Below are 21,206 nucleotides of genomic sequence, written 5' to 3'. Positions count from 1 at the left end.
AAAGTCTGACTACTGTATAGAATATAGAAATATAATAGTGGGATTGATGCTGTGATTGGAGATTCACACTAGAGTTTAGTTCTATGGCAGTCTCTGTGTCCGACTGAATGAATACTGTATATAAGGACTATATATAGAGATTAGTGCATTTGGATTGCTATTATTTTAGCATATGAATGTTGGCTGTATGACTTTATGAATGGATTTATGCAATGTACATTGACAATTGAATAAACATAAATTGTGAAATCTAGTTTAATGCAATATTAATGTGTGTGTGTGTATATATATATATATATATATATATATATATATATATATATTTAAAATATTTTGACATTACTAATGAGGTGGCACTAACAATGCCCAGTAGACACACTGACCTTCTGTGTTAAGCCTCACCTCAATATACAGCACCTAACTCGACTGGTACCAGTACTTTCTGCTTCTCCTGCTGGCCAATCAGGAAATCATTAGGCAATTTGTGGGTCAAGGGAAACAGGCTAAAATTTTGCAATTTGGATCATTTAGCCCACAACCTCAATACAGCACCACCATTTCTTTAATTATCTCCCAATTCTCTTCACTTTAGTAGGAAGTGGACAGGATGAATGCAATATGACTACTCTTCCGTAGGGCTGGGAACTTTAATGAAAACTGTGAGTGTTCTCTTCCGGGAAAGAAGGAGAGTGCAGTATACATACCTCCCTACAATTCAATCCAGCACCACAGATCCTTTTCCGGCATTTTTTTGGGTGTGGCCTAGGAAAAAGGGGGAGTGGCATGTACTAGCAGCACCGCCATGAGGCCACACCACATTTTGCAGCTGTGGGAGCATGCCCAGCATGTCAATTCACAGAGAACAGGGGGGGGGACTCCCAACTGCCTATCCCCCCCCCCCCCTGCTGCGGGGTACTGTCGGCCATTGGAGGGAGGCAGGAACATAACAAAAAAATGGGACACGATAACCTGGACAGTTGGGAGGTATGCAGTATATACCAGATTGGTAATGGTAATCAGACAATACAGTCTGTATTCACTCCTAATAAGCATTACACATGACTTTTTTCAAATCTGCTGTTTGACATCTTTGCTTGGTAGATTTTTTGTTACAAGTCCTGAAATACTGTACCACCCACACCAAACTGCAGAGCGATGGAGCTGTCCCTTTTCCCGCTTTACTCTTAGACTATAAAACCCAAGACATGCAAATTTAGAAATATAATGCATAATGTTATTTTTTGGAACAGCGATGTAAAAAGAAAGTGTCCTTTGCAAATTGGCCAGTACACTGTAGAACTTAGTTCATGCGAATAAAATATCCTACTGGTAAAATGTTGGCTTTTTAATATATTTATTTCATCTTGGAAACACAAGACATCTAAGTGAATTTATAAACTATTTAGCCTCGAAAATGCAGATAGCACTGGTCTCAGTGGGTGAATTACGTACAATGAATAAATGACTACAGACTCAATGCAAATGATCTTTCTCTGAAAGGTTACCTCCATTACTGTGGAAAAATGTTTTTGTTATTAGACTATCAAGATTAAAATACTGCTTAATTATATTAAATTCCAAGTGAAAACTTTGGATCAATTATTCATAGTTCTATTCAAAGTGACCAGCTGTTCATGTTTATAAAGTATACTATTCTGAGATAAGGTGTCATCATTTGCCATGCATTTATTTTTATTTGTGCTTTATTTTGCAGGTAAGTCAAGATCTGTCAATTGTATGGAATGTCTGATTGGAAAGCAAAACCATTCTGTATTTCATTACCTGTTGCAGAAGACCATTAAAAGGTCAGACACTTTTAACTATCCTACTGTATTGTTCTAACAAAGAAAAAAAATAACATTATTTTAAATAATTCATGATGATTTGGTTTTATCATGGAAATAACTAAGGGGGTTATTATGGTTCACTCTGTCTGGCAAATTCCTTCTTAAATGGACAAAACCATGTGCACTGCAGGGGGGAAGATGTAAACTGTGCAGAGAGAATTAGATTTGGGTGATTTATTTTGTTTCCAGGCAGGGAAAATACTTAATACTTTATTTATACACTGTAATATAGATCTCACTTTGAAGTAAAACCCCACCCAAATCTAACTCTTTCTGCACATGTTACATCTGCCCCACCTGCAGTGCACATGGTTTTGTCCATTTGAGAATGAATTTGCCAGAAGGAGTGAACCAGAATAACCCCCTCAATTCTATGTTTACTGGTTCATTTGTTCAAATGCTGCTGCACAACTGCTGCCTTTCCCTGTGTGGCAAAAAATATAGTTTTGGCCCTGACAGTGATTCTGTGGATTGTCAGGTGGAGTAAGCAGGAGGAGGAGTTTGCAGGTGCACACTAAATATAAATGCTAGACCTTTTAATATCATTGCTATATTGCATTTCTGAGGTTATTAGCATAATGATGGCCATTATTATTGGCTTGTCCACCATGTCCAGGTTACCTCAATAGGACAAGTCCCTAACACTACTCTGAGACTGGTCCAGGGCACAGGGCCCCCCAGGCCAGCCCAGCAGAACCACCCCATGGCATCACATTAGTGTGAAATTGAAGTGATAGTAAGAGGGATAGGGGAAATTATATGTGATAGGACTTACCTAGGTAAGATATAATAATAAATGTGGAGGGTGCTACATATATACTAAACAAACTAAAGGGGTGATGGAAAGTGTACGATATGATGCCATGGAGCAGCCCAGCAACAGCTGCCCAAAGAGCCCTGCGCCCCAAACACAGTCCCACAGACTAACACTCAGCATATATGTATAGTAGGACTTACCCTCATAGTGCCAAGCTTAAACCTTGCAATAGCGGATGTGTGACCTTTGCATGTTATAGTTGACATATGTAATCTTAACACTCTATAAAAGAAATGAAGACACGGAGACATGGTTTGGCAGAAATTTGTTAGCTGAAATTTATTGAAGAAATAATTTTTTTAAACTAATTTTTTATTTTTATTTTTTATTTTTGTTTTTTATTTTTTATATTTTATTTTTATTTTATTTTATTTTATTTTATTTTAAATGGTGGCCAAGAAAGAACGGCTATTGTTAATCTCCACCCCCAAACCAACATACGTAATTTGGCCTAACAAAGGAAAAACGGTCTCCACTCCACCCACACATTGGCTGCCCACCCAGCCGGGTGGGCTTGCTATCCCCGGTCGGGTAATCTAGCAAAGGCCTAAGCCAATGAGGGGCAAGCGCACCGAAAGATACCAAATACGCCATAAACTTCAAACAACAAACGCCTAAAAACTCCTAACTTGCCGTTCTTTCCCGCCTAACAGCTAACGCGATTAAAGAAACACCCCACTATCGTAACCCCTAAAACAACAGAGGGACGGGAGGGTGGGGAATTTTCCAGGAGAAGAGGGAGACTCCTCCCCTCTCCTGCTGTATTATCCTAATGCTAACAAACAAAGAGCCATAGCCATAGGCTGACCATGTCACATGCTAAATCCTGGTCCCACCCAGCTATTAAGTTTAAGTCACTCCATGTCTATCCTAGCCACTGCGTTGTTTTAAACCTTGCAATAGCAGATGTGTGACCTTTGCATGTTATAGTTGACATATGTAATCTTAACACTCTATAAAAGAAATGAAGACACGGAGACATGGTTTGGCAGAAATTTGTTAGCTGAAATTTATTCGATGAAATTATTTTCTTTAAACTAATTTTTTATTTTTATTTTTTATTTTTGTATTTTATTTTTTATATTTTTATTTTATTTTATTTTATTTTAAATGGTGGCCAAGAAAGAACGGCTATTGTTAATCTCCACCCCCAAACCAACATACGTAATTTGGCCTAACAAAGGAAAAACGGTCTCCACTCCACCCACACATTGGCTGCCCACCCAGCCGGGTGGGCTTGCTATCCCCGGTCGGGTAATCTAGCAAAGGCCTAAGCCAATGAGGGGCAAGCGCACCGAAAGATACCAAATACGCCATAAACTTCAAACAACAAACGCCTAAAAACTCCTAACTTGCCGTTCTTTCCCGCCAAAGCGGGGGCACCGCTCCCGGGGACCCCGCCCCGCCACCAACTAAACTACTGAGTCTAATACTACCAGGATATCCTCAATGAACATAACCAGACCCTCCTTAACCAAGTGAATTCCATCGGGCCTGTAGAGCTGGTGGTACCGAAACCTAATACGCTCGTGTGGGACAATGGCGCCACCTGCCCCCAGCACCCACCGCGCTATCGCGGAGTTCAATTTCTTTCTGGACTCGTCCACGGCCTTGCAATCCCTGGCACCCCTCCAACACAACCTAGGGATCACAAATGACCAAATTATAAAGCATGAAGGCCATGCCTCCTTTATAGCAGCCAGGTCACACAACATCAATGCTCTCAGCTCCAACTGGGACATTTTCCCAAGATCGTTTCCACCCAGATGGATCACCAGTGTTTCAGGCAATCCAAACAATCTCACCTTCATCAAAAGGAAGGCCCTTAGCTCTCGCCAGGACATTCCTCTCACTCCTAACCACCTTATCATGTTGGAGCACAAAAAGATGGGCCCGCCGCCCATTGCCACAAGTCTGTCCGCCCAGTACACGAAGGAGTGGCCCACTATCCATACTTTGAAACGGTCGTAGCCCAAACCTATAGGGAAAATTATTTAAAAAGGGGGGGGGGGGGGGTTTAGATAATGTTTAGCTTAATTTAACCAGGTATAATCTATGAACAGGTACATTTTAGGAGGGTCTGCCAAAAGAAAAATAATTTGGATTGGCGCACAAATTTGGTGCGATAGAACCACTTCAATTACAATTGAAGTCACTCCTGGATACGGAAGGTAAGAGACAAACATCGGTAGGTAAGGGTAATGGATAGGTAAAGGAAAACAGGGGATTACTCGGCCGGAGAAAAAACATCTAGACCTGCTGAGGGACTCTTAATTGGTGCCGAATTAGCCGAATGTAATAAGCCGAATTCAGTCCGTCAGGTCAGGTAAAAAAGCGTGAAAACTCCGGACGCTGGCCCAACAACAGAGCGTAGCTAATCCCCGAGTAGGTAACAGTGGGGTAGGGGGTAACACAGGAGTACAACCACTCAGCTTTCCACTGCACACGCACAGAGATTAGATCATGAGGTTAGGGCGGATGTATTTCCTGTAGGTCGCGGAGCGCCAACGCCCTAACTTCTTAATATCCTGAACTGACCAGCCAGAGCCCGCAGCTGTAGTTGCGGCGCCGATTCTAAAGGAGTGGGTGCCAAACTCCCCGGGACACAATCCCAGCTCTGCCAGGCATTTGCGCATCATCCAACTAAACTGATATCTCGTGAGCGGAGAGCCGTCATAGTGCACCAGCCAAGATTCGCCTATGCTGGGCCTCACCAGAGCATAACGCTCTGCTAGCGCAACGGGGCATGCTGAGGCTGGTGTTACTGCGCCCAACTGCACCCACACCCCTTTAGCTGCCTGGTCAGTTTTCGACTTTCTAACCCTACACCAAAGCACCTCTTTCTCTATGCGTATATCTGAAACTTGCAGCAAAGCAACTTTATCCTTAGACGGGGAAACTAACTCTAATACACGGAAAGCACCGTGGAAAGCCATTGCAAAAGCTAGTGTAAATAACAATGTCAACAACGCGGACTCAGCAAACCCTTCAACTTTACTCAAAAGAGATAATAACAGAGAGAAATGGATGGGGCGCCGATAATCAGGAGCAGCTGGCGCCAGACGCGTCCAGCCCTTCATGGCCCTACGCACTAGGAAGCATTTAGTAAAGTCCTGTACACCTTTCAGCTGTGCAAAGAAGGATATTCCTGCCAGATAGCGCGCTGCCACTGCCCTTGATTTGCCTGCATTGTAAAGCTGCCATACAAAAGAAAGCAACAGCCTTTGACCGCGCCTACCTTGCTGCCCAGCGCTTCCAGAAAAAGCCTCCCATTCCGACCGCGCTTGCTGATACGTTCTGAGGGTAGCAGGCGCCACGGATAGCTCAGCTAGCCCCTCCAATCCGGCCTGAGGACCTGCCAAACATAAAGTGGGCACGAGACCCCGACAGCGTCAGCATCTGGAGCGAGCTCCCTAAAACGATCCCATTGAAAGCGCGATAATGCATCCGCTACCTCATTCTGCGTTCCTGGAACGTGCTTGGCTTTAAACAAAATGTTGTAGCGGAGACATTGTAGAAAAAGCTGCGCAAGTACTCTCAAGACCAGCAAGGATTTTGCTTTCTGATTATTAATTGCATGTACAGTGCTGAAATTGTCAGACCAGAAGAGTACGCTGTGGTTTGCTAAGCGCCTGCCCCATATCTCCATAGCTACCATGATTGGGAACAGCTCGAGCAGAAGCATGTCCTTTGTAAGCCCCTCAGCAAACCACGTTGCCGGCCAAGCCTGCGCGCACCAGCTGCCTTCTAGAAAACACCCAAAGCCGGTTGAACCGGCAGCGTCGGTGTAAAGCTGCAGCCTGGAGTTGTCAAGAACCGGGGTCAACCAAATACGAATACCGTTAAACTCTTCCAGGAAAACTGACCAGGTCGCGTCTGATTTCGGCTGACAAACGCACAAAATGGTTCGCTCGTAAGACCCCGGTGGTTGCCCTCTCCAGCTTGCGGCAGAACAGGCGGCCCATTGGGATGACTCTGCACGCAAAATTAAGCTGACCCAGAAGAGACTGTGCCTGGCGCAACGTGATCTTCCTTGCAGCGCAGCAATCAGCCACCGACTCCTTCAGCTTGTTAATCTTATCCAGAGGTAGGCAGCAATGACCCCTTATGGTATCTATTTCGATCCCTAGGAATGACAGTGTAGTGACCGGACCTTCCGTTTTGTCTTCTGCAATAGGCACGCCAAATAGCTGGAAGACAGAACGGGCGTGGTACAATAGGGAAGAGCACTGGCTGGAGCCGGCAGGGCCCACGCATAGGAAATCGTCCAGGTAGTGAGTGATCCCGCTCACTCCGGCCGACCTCTCAACACACCAATGCAAGAAGGTACTGAACCTCTCAAAAAAGGCACAGGATACGGAGCACCCCATCGGCAAGCACTTGTCGATGAAGTACTCGTCACCAATGCGGAAGCCCATGTACCTAAAAGCATCGGGGTGCAGCGGGAGGAGCCTAAAAGCAGACTCCACATCGATTTTGGCCATCAATGCTCCGGCCCCGTACTCTCGGACCATGGCCAGGGCTTCATCGAATGATTGATATACTACTGAGCAAAATTCGGGGGGTATGGAGTCATTTACTGAGGAACCCACAGGATAAGACAAGTGCTGTATGAGCCTAAACTTACCGGGAGTCTTCTTCGGCACCACCCCCACAGGTGAAATCACCATGTTCGGTAGGGGTGGAGGCGGAAAAGGCCCGGCCATGCGTCCTAACCGTAGCTCTTTGCCCACTTTCTCTTGCAAAACAGAAGCCAGCGAACGCGCTGACTGGAGGTTCCTAAACGCACCCCCCAAAACATCCCCCGAAATGGGAAGACGGAAACCATGAGTGAAACCTTCCTTAATAAAGTTGGCTGCCTCCTTATCCGGGTAGCGGTCAAGCCAAGGAATCATGGCTTGTATCCGCACCGGAGTGGCTGCCCTATCGAGCATTTGTGGACGCTGCGGGCCTGGATGCTGATGAAGCAACCGCCCCTCTAGAGGGACGGCCACCCCGAAAGCAATGTTAGGCAGAGTGGTTTCCGGAACAATTAATGCATACGTGTTTGTACCGGCAACGCTGCCCCTGGCTGCAGAAGGAATTATTGAATGCGTAGCACTTTCCTTTTGCTGTGCCAGGGTTGAACGGCCTACCCCCCGCTGCGGGGCGCTTGTGGGGGACCACCTCACCAGACGGCCGATGCTGAGCTGCGGGAGCAGCGGCCACTGTGGTTACCGGGCGTGTAGCCTCCACCGTCTCAGCATAGGCCCTGGTCAACCCCATCCAAACTTCCACATCTTTGCAGCCGAAATCCATAATATGTAAACAGTCCTGCTTGCGCCTGAACTGTTCGTCATATGTCCTCCAGGCGACGCCCCCATTTGACCTATACATGTCGTGAACCATGTGAATATAACGAATTATATTCATATGCTCATCGGGCCTATCCTCAAGGTAGCAAGCCGCAAAAACACAGAAACCAGCTAGCCAGTTATCATATGAGCGAAATGCTTCCGCCCCTACGCCCCCTTTCGCTTTGGCAGCTTTGTAAGTTTTCTTGGACTCATCGGTGAGGCTGAAGAGGTCCACAAATTCCCCTTTTTGAATTTTGGCCCTGCAACTCTCGCGCAGACCCCTAACCACTGCTGTGTAGTCGCAGTGTACTACCCCAGGAAGATTCCTGCGTTTACGCTCCCTCCTGGACAAAGCAGCACTACGCTTACGCTTGCCACTGTGCGCCTGGCGGCCCGCCTCCTTCTTCGCATACTTAGCCGTGCGCTTACGCGCCCTCTTAGCGCTACCTCCCTCGGAGCTACCCGCAGAGGAGGAAGAAGAAGAGGAGGAATGGCGAGTAGAGCCTGACCCCACCGTTGATGAGCAAACCACAGAATCAGCCCTCCCCCCATCAGTAGAGTCGTCACCTGTGTCCTCCGGCTGTGCAGCCCATGTAACATCATCCTCATCGGTATCGTCCTCGGCTCTGTCTCCGCCCATTTCTTCGACATTAGCCGCGTCAGCATCTGAGGAAACAACGGACAAAGGCCGGGCGGGCCACTCGTGCCGGCCACCTGCCTGCTGGCGTCTGTTAAGTGCAATATTAATACGGGGTTCCCGGGGGGATACCCGGCGACCACTTGGAGCCGGGGGGCTAATCCCACCAAATGCCCGGACAAATTCGGAGCAACCCGGAATCTGCTGCCCTCTAAGTGAAGAGCCCCGCCTGCCCGAACGTGAACCTGAGGTCTCCCCAGGACACTCTTCCACTAATGGGGCTAGGGCCCCTGCCATTGAAGATAGGGCCGCGGACAACAGAGCGGGGTCAAAAGTTCCAGGGACTGGCCTAGCCCTGCTGCCCCTTCCCCGCCCCGCCACAGATCCTTGGTGACTGCTGCGGCCTGGAGCCGCCCCCCTGCGTGCACCCCTGACAGGGAGAGCTTGCAGGGTCGCCCATATCATATAAACTACCCCTCTCCCATGATGGCCTATAGCCATAGTGAGGTGTTTCAGGGTCTGGGGCGGGCGCTGCATCCTCCTCATAGTAATCCTCCCCATAAGCGTCCTCATAGCCTACCAGCTCAGCCTGCACTTCGCGCTGTGGCCTATTGCCACTTGGACCTGAGCCCCGCCGTCCGCAAAGACGGCTGGACCCGGCCGCCATCTTAGGTCGCGCACCTCTGACGGCGTCTAATGGCCGCCGAGCACGACCGCGGGGAGCGTTCAAGGAGGCTCTCTCAGGAGGATCCTCCTGTGTCGCCTCCTGTAATGACTCGCGACGGGCGCTGTCAGCAGACCTGCGCCCGCCGCGCGAAGTACCCCTGCCGCGTGTGTTGCCGCGGCCACGCGGCGGGGTGCTGACGTCACCAGGCACCCGCCGGGACACGGCCGCCGCAGCGCGACCTCTGCTCCGGAGCCCCGTACCTGCGGCAGCGAGCCCCCGTCCGGGAGCCCTCGCCTCAGGCTGCTGGGGGCTGGCTACCCTGACACTTGGCTGGGCGCGAACGGACGCGCGCCCACCGCGACCAACAGACCCCCTCAGCCCCGCCCGGCGGCCAGAACGAGAGGACACCGGAGCCACCGCTGCGGGTGCAGCAGCAGCCGCGCGCCTCCCTCCTGAGCCTCCGGCAGAGGCCGGGGGAAACTCGCCAGCCACCAATGGTGCCTCAGCCGTCCCAGCACCTTCAGCCTCCACAAAGCGGGCGGGTGGCCTCACCACACGCCTGGGGCGCCTGGCAGCAGCACGGGGCATTGTAATACTTCAGGTAGGAAATGTACTCACTATTCAACAGTTTATATTGAAGTAGTCGACGGAGGAGACACAGATGTGTTCACACAGAATTTTCCAGGAGAAGAGGGAGACTCCTCCCCTCTCCTGCTGTATTATCCTAATGCTAACAAACAAAGAGCCATAGCCATAGGCTGACCATGTCACATGCTAAATCCTGGTCCCACGCAGCTATTAAGTTTAAGTCACTCCATGTCTATCCTAGCCACTGCGTTGTTTAAAGTGTGCAGTTTTGAATGTTGGACTCCAACCTAATTAAAAACAATCTGGGACAGGTGGTCGGGGTACTAGTTAAGGAGGAAGGCGTCTCTTGTTCCTTCCAGTGTGTATGAATACACAATATATAGTACATAGGGGGAGGGGCCCTAAACTGCACACCCTGGACATATGAGGTGCTACCTGCTGAGACCTGTAGTGCAGCAAGCAGGAGGAGGAGTTTGCAGGTGGAGTATCAGCATATCTATTGTCCTGTACAATACAAGGCCATCACACTGCTTACATTGTAACAGGCACCAACTAAATCACTTCCCCAATCAAGGATGAAAGTAGTCACAGGATTGCAAATAAAATACATACAGTAATATGTCCCAATTATCCTAATTTTAGTGGTACAGAAACAATTAGATCATAGGTACTGTACAACTTTGTCCCATGGGTGACACTTTTTGTTCAGTTCATAGTTGTTGATAGCAGTGATTGGGTTTCTGGAGAGGAGGGGGATACAAATCCTTAAAGTGACACTGGGCCTGTGTCCATTTCCCCATTGCAGGGCCAGACTGGCTGACAGTTGGGCCCCACTCGCTTCTCTAGAGATCAGGTTCCAGACAATGCACTATCCAATGGTAAGCCAAGCAGCTTTTCAAATTAACCAGCACTCTTTGGTTACTTTGCAGTGTGGCAATGGGTTGTATGAAAAAAGTGAAGTGCATTCTACAAATACAAGCTTATAAACAATTGTTTCATAGACTGGGGCTTTCTCTGCAAGACCGAGAGAAAAGTTATAGAAAAATATAAATGTATATAATGTAGCCTACCAAGAAAAGTATACAGCTTAAATTAAATCAAATAATCTAGACCTATAATAGGATTAATACTCTTAGGGGTAAATTGAAATTATTTAAAGCTTTTAAAAATGAAAAAAAAAAGATGTTGCCCATAACAACTAATCAAATTCTGTCTACAGGTAGAAAGCCGACACATGGACATGCATTAGGTCAACATGGTCAAAAAGGTTGACACAAGCAAGCAAGTCGACAACCCAGTGGGCATAGAGTAATAATATAATAGTGTGTCTATGTTCAGATAGGTCGATATGGACACTGTATTATTGTACCACATCCCCTCATATGACCCGCTGCCCTTCTCATGGTACAGGCACGGGGCCTCAGTCTCTGCCCTTGACATGCTGTTATATTTTCCTCTATGCCCACTGGGATGGTTAAGTATGAACAAGTCGGTATAAAAAATACAATCATAAAAAATTAAGGTCAACCTTTTTCATGTCTTTTTCTTGGCTGATTCCCCATTTTATGGCTGAAGTGCAAAGCCTTGTGCAAGTAAAACATGAGTATGGCAAGTCCTGTTATACAATACAATTGGGCATTGCTACAATGCTCTCTCCCCTGGGCTAACCTGCAGTTCATGACAAGAGAGAGCTTTAGAGGTTAACTGAAATACATAAATCAAAAGCATCCTTGTTTTATATACTAGAATATATTCTAGAATGTGATCAGAGATCATCTTTGTGACCCAACAAAGGAATCTTCTCATTTTCTCTGCAATTCTAGCAATAAGGCTGATTTTTTTTTTCTGAATGTGAATAAGGCATTACTGCGTGGCATTATTTGTATAAGGGTCACTACTGTGTGATGTATAGTGAATAAGGGGCACTACTGTGTGGTGTATAATGAGTACAAAAACTGTGTGACCTACAGATGTAGCCATACTCATCTTTGCAGCCATGTGGCATGCTGCAACAAGACTTGTTGCATGGCACACCAGGCTGTGACTATTGGTAGAAGTGAATTGCTTCATTCATTTCAAAGGAAATATTGGAGCAATCGCTGGCTGTGAATAGTGGCAGCCTGCCTCACCATGCAGGAAGCCATGTTGCAGCATGCCGCACTGAAGTAAGGATGACCATGACTACATTTGTAACATAAATAAGGGGCACAAATGTTTTGTGTCATGTGAATAAGGAGCATTTCAGTATGGAGTAATGTGAATAAGGGACACTGCTATGCGGTGTAACAAGAATAATGTTAATATTGTTGCCTAAGTGTCACATAATTTGAAGTGGGGGATATTATTGAGTAGCTATGCACTTTTCTTTTGAGACCAATCCCATTTTGGCATGCACTGTACATATTCCGTTTATGGGTGGCACCATTGCTCTTTCTGGCACAGGGCACAACAATGTCTATTTACAGCTCTGCCAACCACCATCCTGCTCCTCAGGCACAGAATTACATATCTGCCCAAGTCTGCAATATAACATGTGAATTGAGAGGCAGCTGAGAGAGTAGGTCACAGGGGAGGCAATAGGCTGCTTGAGTGAATGGGGCACAAGTGAGAAGGAACTGTGCAGCCCTACCTATTTTGTGATTTCCGGGCCCTAAAAGGCTTTCCTGGCAGTCATTACTGTCCAGGGCTCACACCAGTGCTCTGCAATCCATCTCCTGTACAGACTGTATTTAGGGGCTCTAGTGAGTAGCATAATGTGAATAAGGGATTCTACTGTGTTGTATATGTGTATAGGGGTACTAATGTGTCACATAATGTGCATAAGGGGTACTACTGTGAGGCATAATGTGTATAAGTGTTACTACTGTGTTTTATAATTTGTATAAGGGGTATTACTATGTGGCATAAAGCAAAAAGGGGGTTGTAATGTGTGGCATAACCTGTTTAAGGGGTACTACTGTCTTGCATAATGTATAAAAGGGGTATTACCATGTGACATAATGCGAACAAGGGGCTCTTTTGTGTGGCATAATGTGTACAGGGACACTACTGTGTAAAACATTAAGGGGCACTACTGTGTCATGTAATGTGAATAAGAGTCATTACTGTGTGGTGTAATGAGGGACACTACTATGAGTGTAATGTGAATAAGGTTGCCTTACTGTGGCATCATTTGAATTGGGAATACTGCTTTGTGGCCATGCCCTTCCCCCTGAGACCACATCCCTTTCTTGTCATGTGCTGTATGTATTCAATGTGAGGGGGTTGCACCATTGCTCTTTCTGGCATAGGGCACCAAAGTATCTAGTTATGAGCTTTCTGAGCAAGCATAATATAACTGAAGCTACAAATTTGAACTAAAAGTGGTAATGTTCTTTCTATTTTAATAGGATTCATATTATATCAATATTGGTGGAGCAGCATAATGACAACCAAATAGATCTATTAACAAACTAGAGGACATAATTGAATACAGATTCTTATTAATATCCCAATGTTTTGTATAGATCCTAAAATGACTCATAGGGAGGAATTTAATCCATAATTTTCTGACAGTTGGAAAATGAGCACTTTTGTCAAATTTTGGTGAAATTTAAATTCAACCTATTCAATCCAAGGGCCAATTTACTGTTGGGAAAATCGTCACATCCGGAAAACATGTTACTCGCCGATCCAAGTTGTAAAGTCATCCATTTTGGACTATTTTCCTTGGCTGCAGATTCAACAAAGTGGAACCTGTTTCGGTTTAAAAGCAGTCCAAAAGGAACACAATTAATAGGTATGTCCAGATTTTTCCAAAAAATATGGACAACATTGCATTCAATACAGTATTCATATTTGAATGCATTTTCTTAATACTCCTATTCTAATACTTCTATTCTTGACTGTATATTTCTTATATGGGAGTCTATGTACTAACTAAGCCTTGGAAAGAGATTAGATGTATGGGATTAAAATACAGTATCAACCAACCAGCACCTGACAACCTGCGATCAGGTTATCACCACCCAGCCAGAATGAAAACCCGCCCTGTGCAAGACTGCAAATTCCTGTGCACAGCTTGAGAAAAGCTTGTGAAAATATCACAGCCATTAATCCATAAACCAAATTATTTTTCCACAATGTGCAGACCTACTTGGCCAGTGCCAGAGCTGACAGAAACAGGCTGGTCAGGGCCAGAGCTGACGTCACATGCTATCACTGAAAACGCTTGGGGACGCCCGCATTTTCCTTGACTCTCCCAGGAAAGGGTTGGGTGACACCCACAAACGTCGTCTTACTGTCAGTAAACTTGCATAAGGCCAGCGATAAAAAAACGATGCTGGATTTTATTGCAGGATGCATACTGCAAACAATCCATCTATATTTGCCCAGCCTGCAAATTCACAGCCATTCTATCAGGTCTGAATAACCCCCTTTGTATCAATTTCACCAAGTGAAATACATCAGCTCTACGGGCGATTCCAGCAGATAGCTCTTTTGGTCAGGGATCATATGACATATGATAGGCTCAGTATAGACAGAAACGTCATTATGACATTCCAGCTGAGAAACTGAGTTTTAACCCTGGGGATAAGCAGGGCCATATTAAGCCTTCGGGGGTTCCTGGGTCACTTTAGATAGGGGGGCCCCCTCCCACTTCTCTTTACTGGCCGCAAACTGCATGGGAGACTATTACACTGTCAAAACAGTAGGCAGTATAAACTTGGTCAATGAGTAATTGTGGGGGGGGGGATTAATACATATATATATATATATATATATATATATATATATATATATATATATATATATATATAAAATACCACATGGGAAGCCTGTGTTTGTCCCTCTGTACCTTACTCTGTAGGAGCCCTGACAGGCTCAGTGCTGCCTCTAATTAAAAACCCTCCCATGATGAGGCCACTGCTGCTGCTGTCCTCCATGGGCCTGAGAAGCATATGAGGAGCTCCACCAAGCAGAGCTCAACACTAGCCTCTCAGCCTCTGACCTCTTGTGCAAAGTCTCATGGGACTTAGTCAACTCCCAGTAATGCACTGCATACTTGTTTTTAGAACAGATTCATCTTTATTCACATTTCCTAGTATGTTTTTTTTCTGTTTAAAATATCATTCTGCGCAAATATATATTTTTATTTAGATAAACTAGGCAAAACCATTGTGTTGCTTATGCCCACTAGCAGCTATCCCTGCATTACAGATGATTTATTTTACTTTCCTCAGAATTTGTTATATAAAACTTTTTCTCTTGGCAAATGTTGAGTTCCCCAGATTCGAACGATTTTCTGAAGATATGTTTCTTACAGCTCATTCTAAAGCTCCATGTACTGAAAAATAGAACACACATAGAGATCATTGATCCCAATTCCAGTGTACATTTTTGTAACATCCTAGATCCACTCAGGAATATGAATGTGCCCTACAGGGACAGAGCAGTTACAGCTGCAGCCAGACTGCACGTCTGAATTCACAGATGATATAACTCACTAATCTCTCTGCAGCATTATACTGTATATGGACCAACACTCTTTATTCCACATCAATAATCCTGTGTATTAGGCAGTATTTTCTTTTGTGGGCTCTCAAGTGAGTCTTTGTTGGACTTCGAATTTGGAGTTTTCAAAATTAAATTAATGTAATGCATCTAAAATATGACTGAAGCACAGGATCTTATTACTTGAAAGCTAAGTATCATGAATAAATATTTAATAATTTATACAATACCAGGACAGATGAATGTTCAAAATATTCTCCATAAAAGCGCTGCACAATATAAATAACTGGTAAATAAATAAAAACTTCGAGATCCGGACCCCTCCCCCCCAAAAAAAAACTTCACAATCCTGGACGGGATCCGTATAAGTCCAGCGGTGCTGCCATGTACTGTAAGTCCAGCGGTGCTGCTGTATAAGTCCAGCATTGGTGTCCTGTGCTGTTAGGGATGCTGCTGTCCTGTGCTGTACAGAACTGCTGTCCTGGGGTGCTTTTCTGAGGTGCTTCCTTATGCTGTTAGGGGTGCTGCTGTCCTGTGCTGTTGGGGGTGCTGCTGTCCTGTGTTGTTTTTGGTTCTGTATATAAGTCCAGCATATCTGCCCTGTGCTGCCCTATAAGTGCAGAGGGGGTGCGTGTTGATACAGAAATGGAGGAGGACACACAATTTAAAGACTAGGAACCAATTTCTAGTGCTAAAGCTGCTGCCATTAGTGATGACATTGATGATACAAGTCCATCAATGCTGTCTGCTAAGGTCAATACACAATGTCATAGAGAGCCTGTAAAAACATACAAAGAAATCTAATGCAAATCAAAAAGCAAAGTCAGTTAAAAAGAAACTTAAAATTGACCATATGCAAGGAAAGGCTAAGGCCTTAGCCTATGTTCATGACTGGTGATTCAGCTTCGTATGAAGATGGAAGCTCTTCTCCCTCTCAAAAAATTACAAAAATAAAACTGGTTAAAGCACAGAGATCACAAATCCCCAAGGAGAGTCCAAGTGTGTCCGCAGTTCCGATGTCTAGGCCTGACCTTCCCAACTCTGTATGGAAAGAGGAGGCTACTTCCACCATTTGCATGCCCTCTGCAACTGCTGGGAGGAGCACTGCAGTCCAGTTGTTGACATTGAGATTGACTGTAGAAGTACACCAGGAGGATATTGGTGTATCTGTCGCTGAGGAAGAAGTTGAAGGCGAGGCTTCTGATGGTGATGTGGTTTGTTTAAATCAGGCACCTGTGGAGACAGTTATTGGCCATGAGATGAAAAAGCCCATTGTCATGCCTGAGCAAAAGACAAAAAATCCACCTCTTCGGTCTGGAATTATTTCTATCCAAATCTGGACTGTATTGTCACATGTAGTCTTTGTAAAAGCATAATAAGGATGCTAACCACCTAGGAACCTTACTACCTTATACGTCACCTGCAGTGCATTCATCATAAGTCATTGTCAAGTTCAGAAACTTTGGCTAAGAGCTTAAGTAGTCCAGTGACACCTAAATAGTTTTTTCCTGTTGTTTCCAAGCGCCTACAATCCAAATCACCGACTCCCTCATCTTCAATTTCCTCCTCGAACAGGAATGGATATAGTCCTGTACTCCATGTCACTGGCATGACTGACTCTTCTCCTATCCGGGATTCCTCAGGGGGTTCTTTGAGTGTTACACCTACTGCTGCTGCTGTTGCTGCTGTGAATCGACCGTCATCCCAGAGAGGAAATCAGTAGACCACTTCTACTACTTTATCTAAGCAATTGACTATACAACAGTCCTTTGTGATGAAGTACAACAGCAGTCACCCTGTTGCAAAGCAGATTACTGAGGTCATAACAACTATTCTGGTGTTAGATATGCACCCTGTATCCGCCATCAGTGCAGAAAGATGGATGTACTGTGTCTCCGGTACCAAATCCCATCCAGATTCCACTTCTCTAGGCAAGCGATTCTTAGACTGCACAGGGACACTAAGAAAACTGTCCTTAGTGTCCTTAAATTTCCTTGGTATCCACTGTTCACTTAACCACTGACATGTGGACAAGTGAAAGAGGGCAAACTAAGGACTGCATGACTGTGACAGCCCACTGGGTAGTTGTATTGCCTTGCGCATCAACAACAGTAGCGGCACCAGTAGCAGCATCTCACAAATACTAAATTCCTGGGCAGGCTATGCTGTTTAACACCATTTTCCATAAGAGGCACACTGCTGAGACCCTCTTAGAAAAACTCAGGGACACCATCACACAATGGCATACTCCATTTAGACTCTCCTGGGGATTTGTGCATGTGGTGGTGTAGAATTTTCTTTAAAATGACAGGGGTGTGCAAGAGATGCTGTCGGTGACCTGAAAGGTTTTGGGCAACTATTGACATTCAGTGGCGAAGACTGGAGTGCCCCTGCAAACCCTCTTGAACCTGCCCTGACATCACCTGAAGCAAGATGTAGTAGTGAGGTGGAATTCTTCCCTCTGTATGCCTCAGAGAATAGGGGAGGAGCTAAAGGCCATTCAAGCCTATACATCCACCTACTATATGACATAGGCAGAGAGAGAATGCACCTAACTCAAGCGCAGTGAAGTAAGTGCAGATGCTGCCAGCTTGAGTCAGGTCATTGCACTCATCAGGTTTTTGTAGAAGCAACTGGAGAAAATGAGGGAGGCGCTAAAACGTAGCAATTCGGCTAAGTATGTGGGACTTGTGGATGGAACCCTTCATTCTCTTTGCCAGGATTCAATGGAGTTCATTCTGTTGAAATCAGAACACTACCTGTTATGTCCAACATAAGTGTATCTGTGCTAAGATGGGAGTTCTATTAAAGATGGGATGTTGCCCATAGCAACCAATCAAATTGTACTTCTTATTTATTTAGCACTTTCTAAAAGATAATAGATAGAATCTGATTGGTTTGCTATGGGCAACATCCCATCTTCAATATAACTCCCATCTTATTAAGTTACCCCTAAGTGGTAATAAAATATTGTCTATGCAAAAAAAGATAGAAAGTAAATTGCATATAATTTGTGCAAAAATGCGATTAATTTATTCGTACAATCAGTAATCTGGTTAGAGATAACTAAATACTAAACTGGAAACAGTGTTCCCCCTTTTAGGACTAGCAACATCAACATTAAGTTTTCTTTCTTAATTCATGTGTATTTATGAATACATTTCATCAACATAACAAACTGGCAAAGAAACTCTCCCCCAAAATAGAAACAAACTAGAGGTGCAATAAAATTGCTTAAAAAAATAGGTATAAATATTGTATTCTGTAGCAATGTATCATTGCATAACTTTTATTTTTGAAGGCCTGAATGTAAACCCTTAAGGAATATAAAATGTTACAAAACTTTTTGATAAACAAGGTTCACACACGCCAGTTTTAACTGGAAGGCAAAAAGCCGGACACACTTTGTCCGTCTTTTTGCCTGACAGTTGTTCCTTTCACATGCACCGGCTCCGTGAGCCAATGCTGTGTAAATTTGAAGTAGGAACTACAGTGAAGTCAGTTTGGTGGTGGTGGAGAGCTAAAACCGCACACCAACTGATCGATGTGTGTGAAAGGCCCCCTTCTCCCTCAGCACCATGGCCCGGCAACCGTCCTTTGCAGTGGTAAGATCCGGCTCCTACCCAGCAGCCATGCCATGACCGCCCTGTATGAAAGGACAGATTGCTGGGCATTGTTGTTTGAGTGGACGGCATGGCTTTTGGCCGTGCAGCGTTTTGCCACCCGGCGGCTGCCAGAGTGTGTGAAACTGCCCAAAGTCACCTGAAACAGTTTGATAAATGTTTGTCAAACAGAACAACAAACAATATAGTTCCACAGCAGAACCAATAGGCAAAAAAACGGATCCCCGCTGCCTGGACGCTGCTTCCCAGCTGCCGCTGCCCGGATCCCTGGATGCCAATGCCTACCCCCTGCCACCACAGCAGCTCCTGGGTTTACATGCAATAAACCACATGTGATCTACTATATGTACAAATGGAACATCAATTGCCAAATCGCAAACGAGCCTCCCTGGAGAGCTGTTGGGGGGCTCTCAAGGGCAGACTTGTCCTACTTTTCCTTAGTGTATAGGTTCCTTAATAAGGGAGGTTGAGACCTAAACATTATCCTCTGCAATTGTACACTGTAGCTATTAGTATATGATACACAGTTGTGTCATTATTTCCCTTTACTCTTTGCCCAACATAACTGTGATAAGGTGATGTAAAAAAAAAAATCAAGGTCTTTTTAATTCATGACAGTCAAGGAACAGTGGCACACTTAATTTAATAAGCTGGCAGGTAGATTGTGTGTGTGTGTGTGTGTGTGTGTGTGTGTGTAATCTGAATGACAACCATTGTGTCATAAAGCTATCAACATCATGTTTACATAAAGTAAATTAATTATTATATATAGTACTGTAGCTCATGTTCTCCTCCATTATTATGTTTGAGACCATCCATAGCATATGCGATTGTTTACATTATTTATTGTTTGGATAGTAATGTTTAACCCCTTCCCGACATTTGACGTACATTCACGTCATGGTCGGAATGTACTTCCCGACACATGGCATAAATGTACGTCATGCCATTTAACTGTCACCGCGTCTATAGACGCGGTGACAGAGGGACGATGTCTGCTGTCCCTGACAGCAGACATCTTCCCTCATTGCCCAGGGGGGGCAGCGATGCCCCCGCCCATCGGCGATCGCTGTGATTGGCTGTTCAATGTGAACAGCCAATTACAGCGTTTTCTGTGTACCGGCGAATAACGTTCGCCGGTGACACAGGGATCGGTGGTGATTGGTGCTGTTAAGTACAGCACCAATCACCACGGGGTGTAAGGGTGTCACTGGTGGTCACCCCACCTCACCCCACCTGCCCCCAAAGGCTGTGATTGGTCCGTCAGACCGACGGACCAATCACAGCCAATACACCTCAAATGAGGTAACGGAGACAGCCCTGCAGCCGCCATTCCGGTCAGGAACAGCATGCAGAGCGGTCTCCGTGCCCATCTGTGCCCTATACTGACCTGATCAGCGTTGGTGGCATCCGTGCTGCCAGCTATTGGTGCTTCCTGGTTGCTTCCTGGTTGCTCTTGCTTCCTGTCTGCTTGTGCTGCTGCTGCAGCGTCATTGTGTCAGAGATATATATATTGTGTGCTATAATTTTGTATCTGCTGCCCCCTGCTGCCCCCCTTTTGTGCTGATCAGTATAAACTAACTGATCAGCACCTTTTTTGGGGTGCAGGGTTATTTTTTTTTTATATATATATATACCCTGTCAGGTTGCACCCACAGTGGTGTGCCTGCTGCCCCTCACTGCTAATCAGTGTTGCATCACTGATCACCAGTTTTTGTTTTTTTTGGAGAGTGCTGTGGGGTATTTTTTTTTAATTGTTTTTACACCCACGGTGCTTTTGTGGGTGTCCTGTGGCCGCTGAGCGCTGATCAGTGACGAACATCACTGATCAGCATTTTTGGCACAGGGTTGATCAAATTTTTTTTTTTTTTTGATCAAATTTCTGTTGCCTTTGACTCATCAGCAGTTATTTTTAATTTTTTTTTTTGGAGAGTGCTGTGGGGGTTTTTTTTAAATTGTTTTTACACCCACGGTGCTTTTGTGGGTGTCCTGTGGCCGCTGAGCGCTGATCAGTGACGTACATCACTGATCAGCATTTTTGGCACAGGGTTGAACTAATTTTTTTTTTTTTTTATCAAATTTCTGTTGCCTTTGACTCAGCAGTTATTTTTAATTTTTTTTTTTGGAGAGTGCTGTGGTTTTTTTTTTTTTAATTGTTTTTACACCTACGGTGCTTTTGTGGGTGTCCTGTGCCCGCT

General features: G+C 45.2%; 1 protein-coding gene and 1 long non-coding RNA gene across 7 annotated transcripts in view; one reads left to right on the top strand and one right to left on the bottom strand.

The window, feature by feature from the left end:
• Positions 1 to 21,206, top strand: part of KCNIP1 (potassium voltage-gated channel interacting protein 1) — a 685,047-nt gene that overhangs the window by 529,329 nt on the left and 134,512 nt on the right. The window contains exon 1 of one of the 6 annotated variants that reach the window (XM_083181774.1): positions 1,736 to 1,805. The exons of the other annotated variants lie outside the window; for them this stretch is intronic. The gene's annotated coding sequence lies outside the window, so the exon portion shown is untranslated. Of the gene's footprint in view, positions 1 to 1,735; positions 1,806 to 21,206 lie in introns of those variants that run through there. 6 annotated transcript variants of the gene reach the window in all.
• LOC146074059 (uncharacterized) overlaps positions 1 to 21,206 on the bottom strand; it is a 60,463-nt gene that overhangs the window by 29,932 nt on the left and 9,325 nt on the right. The gene's annotated exons all lie outside the window — the stretch shown is intronic.

Source organism: Crinia signifera, chromosome 4 (genome assembly GCF_055691185.1).
Source record: "Crinia signifera chromosome 4, ASM5569118v1, whole genome shotgun sequence".
Lineage (NCBI taxonomy): Eukaryota > Metazoa > Chordata > Amphibia > Anura > Myobatrachidae > Crinia > Crinia signifera.
This window is presented reverse-complemented; position numbering and strand designations above follow the sequence as displayed.